Genomic DNA, 7,786 nt, shown 5'->3' with positions numbered 1-7,786 from the left:
ACCAATCACTGGGTGGAGAGGTCAGGGACAAGAAGAAAATGGGCGGCAGGGTCGCTTTCAGCCATAAGACCGACTTCTGCTGCATCCAGCAACCGAGTGATTCTCTTAATGATGGATTATATGTCCTACACCACATGCTGGAGTACAGACGGGATCACCAGAACCTTCACATGTCACCTAGATCCGGCGATGCCCATATTCTGCAATGGGCAAAGAACGTAGGAGATATCGAGGATCATTGACTTCGAGCTGAGTTCTATCACATCCAGCGCGAACTTGCCCAAATCATCATGAAGGAGGTCATCGAAAAAACAGGGATGTTCTATGAAGAAGGACAAATGTCGCGGGAAGATGTCCGAACATGGGTAGCCTCTCAGTGTCTCGACATGAAGCCTTTCACTAAGCTCGGGGACTATCTCCCTGACCTCGATGGATGGCACGACATGTTGGAGTGATTGTCGATATATGACAATGTGTCCGTTTAGTCCATACTTTCTGTATGACAAAACTTTGAGTTATGCGCGGCGAAACTTTATTTGTGATGTAATTAAACCGTCCTCCTCATCGACTAGCAAAGATCACTCTAGTTAGGGCATTTTCGGTACGATGAACTTTGTTATTTATGCTTATGATATGTTGTTTCTATTTTTGCCAAGTCTGTCTCTTTCTGTTGCTCAACTATATATGTTGCATATCATTGACTCATGTGACGATGCAGGTGCATAGATCATCGATGGCGAAGAAGTGCTACGCCAGGAGTATATATACGACGAGTGGCCGAAGTGTCAGGCCCAGGTGTATCGGTTTCTGGTTTCCGAGCGATAGGCAGTAGTTAGTTTAGGTTCACACTAATGCGAGAGAGGGATACGAACTCATGTACTGCATAGTTCCGCTCTCACTCAAAGTGATAGCTCTTCTCGCGTATATCATTGTTTAGATGGATGACGATGTATTTGCAAGTAATTGAGACTTGTATCGCTATTTTCGAGATGATGACGAGAGACCACTTTTGTGTTGGATGATGATTATGATGATGACATGATTTGATGAGACTAGTTGTATGTATATGCTATGATTACATTTGTATAAAGCCTATTCAAATACAAAACAAATATGCAGGGAAAAAAACTAATAAAATAGTAGTAGCGATGGGCAAAAGTTAGCAGTAGCGCCGTCTTACCAGTAGCGCTGCCCTATAAAAAGCGTTGCAGATAATATCAGTAGCGCTCTTCACAGAAGCGCGCTGCAGCTATCCATGTATAGAAGTAGCGTGGGGTGGCAGGCGTTACTGCTACACGTTAGCTGTAGCGCCTTATTAGTAGCCACAGCCCCGCACTACTGATAGGCCTAAAACCCGCGCTGCTGCTAGGCTTTTCCCTAGTACTGTCGAGCAAAGAATACCCGGCCAGTTCCCGCGGGAATTGGTTGATGAAATTTGGGTTTAAATTTGATTATGTATTGTTGTAAAATATTTATTGAATATAATTAGAATAATTGAATGGAAAACATTTTTCCATGCATGGCTGAAAGTTGTGGTGGGTTTTTCCATGTATGATTGCATGTTGATATGGACCTTATAATTGTATGATGAGGTAGAATACTTGTATGTCGAGATAAATACATTAGTGGTCATGACTCTCTTAGGTATAGAGGATTCTTTTGTTTCTTTAGGGCATCTCCAAGACAGGTATCCATTCCGATCTTGTTCAGACTGTCAGGTCCGGACACTTTTTTTACAATTCAACGGGCTTCCCCATTTGGGTCTCGACAATGTGGAATCCTACAATCTCAAACCGAGGGGAAGAGCAACGGAGCGTACTGTCCACCACATTGAACCGATAGCTCAACGCCCTCTTTTCCTTGGTGGGCTGTGAAGATAAGGTCATTTGAAGCATTTTAGGCATTCCAAAGGTGTGCAAGAGACCACTACCTATTAGGGTTATGACCTACGGTCATTTTGAACTTTACTCACGCGAGGAAAGGGGGATGTTAGCCTCTGATCCATCAGCCACCAAGCAAAGCGATGAATCTGAGTCGAGCCTACATTGGAGAGAGAGATGAAGGAAGAAGTTTGATATCAAGTAAAGGGAGCTCCTCCCCAAGGTTGTGAAGTTCAGATCCATCACCTTGTCCCCTTCAACCATCTTTGGTGAGATTGTTCCAATCCCTAATTCTTGCAACCCAAAATTTATTGTTGCTATCCAAGATGCATAGTCTTGATGTACGAGATCCTCTAGTGCTATCTAAAGAAGAACTGGTTGTATCCCACATTTGATAATAGTGGAAGAAGATTATGGTGGCTTCGACTCGTGGTTTTTCCCTTGTGTTGAGGGGTTTTCTATGTAAATATGATGTCTTTGTGTTGATGCTTGTTGTTTTACTTTTGGCTTGAGAGCACATAGGACATTTCCTACCTACTTGCTTGCTAAAATCAATTAGTACTTGTCCTAACTAGCTGATGTTTGCAACCCAAGACTTGTCTTGTGTTCATGCTGACCATAATATCTTCATATATGCTTGATGCATATGTTTTCTTCCGTGCTAAACAGTGATCCTTGAATTAGTACATGATGTGGTGCTGATTACTTTGTTTCTGTTGGACTTTTAGACCAAAATTGTGTGCTAATTCCAAACTATTGTTCACTTCTCCCCTCACTCTCAGTCTTCACTCCAGTCCACACATACCCTAGCCTCCCAACTATGGTAAAAAGATGAATGCCGAGGTGTGTGAGCATTCCTTGGCAATGTGGCGGCTCGACATCATTCAGTCTACTCGGCTGCCGCCCAATGCCATGGTTAAGAAAATGACCGCTGAAGAAAGCAAACATTCCCGAGCAATGTTGCTGCTCGATTGCTTCCAGTATGCTTGGCTACTGCCCCTACGGGGCGATGGATCTCGCGGGAGTTTGGGCTCCCATCCACGCCGCCGTGGGCGACCCTGTCCGCATCACCTCTTTGCTGCATGTCGCTTGGGATGTTGTCCTCCACCATGATGGCGTCTTACTTCTTCAAGCAGGAGCCAGACTCCAACCATGACAACGTCGATTGGTCGAACATTGAGTGGGAGCCGTATCCGCCGTCAGAGTCTGAGTTTGAGCGGTAGCTCCGAAGGCGCTCTAGAACTAGCTCATCAAAATGCCCCTTAATGGTGCCCTGGACTAAGGGGTACTAACCTATAGGATGAGCTCACGACCCACCGATCATTACAAGGAAGGGCTTCGGAAGCTCTAAACCTCTGCGTGATCAAGACGGACACCTCCGAAGACTTAGAGTGTACTCCTATGATAGCTCAATAACTGGCCTGATGGCAACTGACCATATGTGTAACCTAGGTATCCCCGGTGCATATATGAGCCATGGGGTTTAGTCTTTAGAGACACGATTACCAACCTTAGGGTTCATAACACAATCATACGATCGCGAGGTATATCATCTTGTATTCTGTACTCCATCACATTAATACAATCAAAGCAGGACGTATGGTTTTACCTCTTTGAGAGGGCCTGGACCTGGGTAAACATTGTCTCCCTTCTTACCCGGTTATTGTTGTTCCTACATGTACAACTCGGGGCCCCCCTACCCAAGATCTGCTAGTTTTAGCACCGATTGGTGGCCCGTACAGGCCCCATTGTTCGGTCGCACTGGAATAATGAAGCAATCGACCAACGATCATATCCGAAGTAGCGTATCTCCCACATAAGACCTTCAAGTCTTCGGATCAACCAAGAATGAAAAATGCATCGGATCACTCCTCCTCCCTCAAGAATTGAAGGGTGACGATATCAAATCTATAGCCGAGCCTCGCGCTCTATCCCCTAACTCGACCGAGGATCTCAACATGCAAACGAGCCATGATTCGGCACACCAATCATTAGAGGCCGATGAGACTGGCCAATCAAAATAAGCTTGGAGCTTATACCCAAAGGATAGCCCTGTCGGTCTGACCTCGTCACAACAAACTTGGGTGGAGCACTTCGGAGCATCAAGCCCACAGCGTGTAGGGGTCAAAATTTTGATCCCACCCACCCCACTACCTGAGTAACTTGGGGCACTCGATGTCTGGGATCTAATCTACGTAAAGCAACAACCAAACGAGACAGTCGGACAATTTTGGAAGCACTTCCTGTTTGTCAAGAACAAAATTCCAGGTTGCTATGACTTAGAGATCTTGGTGGCTTTTCGTCACAATTGCCATGATGAGGGCATACTTAACGCCCTCACTTGTAGATGCGTTCAAACTTTATTCGAGCTATCAAACTTGGTATCAAGATTTTTCATCATGGAGGACGCCTGGTTGGCTCAAAAGGAGCAGAAGGATTTAATCCGCGTTGAAGCAGCAAAACACGATAGGCATATATGTCTAGATGTGCTCTCTCGACGCTCTAGGATAGAAGAGCCATCAAGGAAAAGAAAGAAGCCCGTGACAGGGCCAAAACTTGCCCTTGATAAACTCCTGGATCAACCATGCCCAATCCACTTTGTTTTGTTAAGCACAAATCCCACTCATAGTCTTCGGACTTGCTGGGTGGTTAAACATGTGTCAAAGAAAGGAGAGGATCTCCTCAATATCACTAACATGCATAGCAAGTGTGCAACACTATGTTCTGATGAGGACGCGATCTTAATGATCTATGAAACTCATCCATCAAGGAACCAGGGAAAGCGAGCCCTTCGCGAGATCAGCCATCTTCAACATGTGGCAACACTAGATAAGTACTCGGACGTGCCTATCACCTTTGGGCAGTAGGACCAGCCAAAGACCGGCCCGAGCCGAGGATCGGCCGCCCTAGTCCTCAACCCGATAGTGGACGGATGTCGTTTACGTGAAGTTTTGATGGATGGCAGCAGCAGTCTAAACATAATATATGGAGAGACTCTGCAAAAGATGCAATGTGATAGATCACGCATCGAACCATGCTATACCACATTCAAAGGGATTATCACAGGGAAAGAGGTGCAGTGCAATGGCAAGATCACCCTAAATGTTGAATTCGGTGCTCCCAACAACTACCGTTCTGAAGAGTTAATCTTCCACATTGTGCCCTTCCAATGAGGTTACCACACTCTCTTGGGCCGTGAGGCATTCACAAGATTCAACGCCGTCCCACATTACGCCTATATGAAGCTCAAGATGCCAGGACCTAATGGCGTGATCACTATAGCAAGTAACCTAGACACAACTCTTCGAGCCGAGAATAAAATGGCATCACTGGCCCTGGAATCCTTGGCCGAGGCCTTCACGGTCGAGTAGCTAACAACTCTGCGTGCCAGCATTCGTAGAGACGATATCATCCTCGACAAAAGATCTAAACCAACATCATTCAAACCAGCTGATGAAATAGTCAAATTTCAAGTACACCCAACAGACACGAGTAAAACACCATCCGTCGAGACACAGCTGGACCCAGTGGTGGACGAGGCATTGCGCTCCTTCCTCCGTGAAAACTGGGACATTTTTGCCTGGCACCCCTCGGATATGCCAAGAATTACAAGACACCTAGCCAAGCACCGCCTGAATATTATAGAGGACTTTAAACCTGTCAAATAGGTGCTTCGCCGGTTCTTTGAGCCGAAGAGACAGGCTATGGGTGAGGATCTGGCCAAATTATTAGAGGCTGGATTCATCCGAGATGCTAAACACCCCGAGCGGTTGTCTAACTTGGTCATGGTACCTAAGAAGGATAAGTCATGGTGCCTTTGTGTCTATTTCAAAGACCTCAACAAGGCTTTCCCGAAAGACCCTTTCCAATTACCACCTATTTATCGGATCATAGACGCCATGGCAGGACATGATTCTTTATGTTTTCCGGACGCCTACTTGGGGTATCATCAAATAAAAATGAAAGAGTCCGATCAAGCTACAACAACCTTCATAACTCCGTACGGGCTATTCTGCTTCAACACAATGCCCTTTGGTCTAAAGAACACACAGGTGTAATTTAAACATGCCTACAACACAGATCGGTAAAACTGTGGAAGCCTACATGGATGATGTGGTTGCACTGGTATGCGTCGGTGCTATACAAACGGTTTTTAACCCCTTTCTGCAATGGCATTTGGAACCGTCACCTAGTGAGTGACTGCGATAGGGGGGGTCCTTCCCACACGACACAGAAACCGTTGGGGATATGCCCTCCTGGCACACACGCTCGACAAAATGAGGTCGTGTGCGACCGATGAGCGATCAAATATGGTTATATGTACAGTAGTGCTAAAATAATTCAATTATACAGGCGAAATTGTTTCCGGTCGTAAGTTCATCCCACACAGTCAGTCCACGATAAACGTTTCCATTCGTATATACATCCCACACAGTTGCTCCAAGGAAAACGTTTCTGTTTGCAGGTACATCACACAAAATTTTCCCCGTTAAAACGTTTGTGATAGTGTTTCCATTGCACACATTATTAACAATTTTATCGTTTGCGTTATTGAATGCATCACACACGGTGCGTAGAAGAAATTGTGTGGCAAAGGCTGTCCATCACACACAGTTTTTATGTGGTAAACGTTTGCGCCAGGTGGCTTAACGCAAACAATTTTCAAGAGGATGTCGTGTGTGATTGTTCATTAATCCAACACAGTTTATTCCTAGAAACTGTGTGCGTTGCCTGAGGTCATCGCCCATGGTGTTTTCTTAATAACCGTTTGCAACAGAAAAACCCAAATAGTAGGCTAATTATCACTGGTACGCGTCGGTGCTATACAAACGGTTTTTAACCCTTTCCGCTATGACATTCGGAACCGACACCTAGTGAGTGTGGGCGATAGGGGGGGGGTCCTTCCCACACGACCCAGAAACCATCGGGGATATGCCCTCCTGGCACACATACTCATCAAAATGAGGCCGTGTGCGACCGACGAGTGAGCAAATACAATTATACGTATAGTAGTGCTAAAAAATACAATTATATAGGCGAAATCATTTCCGTCCGTAAGTACATCCCACATAGTCAGTCCCCGCTAAACGTTTTCGTTCGTGTATACATCCCACACAGGCTGCAAGGAAAACGTTTCCATTCGTAGGTACATCACAAACAATTTTCCCGTTAAATCGTTTGTGATAGCGTTCCCATCGCACACAATATCAATAATTTTATCGTTTGTGTTATTGAATGCATCACACACGGTGCGTAGAAGAAACTGTGTGGAAAAGGCTATCCATCACACACAACTTTTATGCGGTAAACGTTTGCGCAAGGTGGCCAAACGCAAACAGTTTTGAAGAGAATGACATGTGTGATTGCTCATCGATCCAACACGGTTTATTCTTAGAAACCGTGTGCGTTGCCTTAGGTCATCGCCCACAGTATTTTCTCAATAACCGTTTGCAATAACAAAAACCAATTAGTAGGCTAATTGCCCTATTATTAATAATCCATTTATTAATCTAGTTGACATTCATATTAAACACATAAAATATATTTCATTCCCATACTAAGGAAGCATGATTTCATAATTGAAATGCATCAGAGTACAACATGATATAGCTTCAGCACTCAGGTACCCCATTACACAACTGCACCAGCACCAAGTTTCACATGCAACATCTAGAACCTTTCGAAATTAGCATCATAGACGGTACATAGACAAATGCATGTCATCTGGAAAACTGTTGAAGTGGAAGGCGAATATTGAGCCTTCATTCATGTTGAAGGTCTTTGCAACTTCAGGCCAGTGCCTGTGGATGATTGACCGTCCATCCTTCGTCCTCTTCAGGAACACTTCAATATTGAACCACGGTTGTTGTATGAAAACTTTCCTCACCTCCTGACCATAGAGGTGG

This window comes from Triticum dicoccoides, chromosome 7B (assembly GCF_002162155.2).
Source record: "Triticum dicoccoides isolate Atlit2015 ecotype Zavitan chromosome 7B, WEW_v2.0, whole genome shotgun sequence".
NCBI classification, from domain to species: Eukaryota; Viridiplantae; Streptophyta; class Magnoliopsida; order Poales; family Poaceae; genus Triticum; species Triticum dicoccoides.
The sequence above is the reverse complement of the archived record's forward strand: the minus strand, read 5'-3'. Positions refer to the sequence as shown.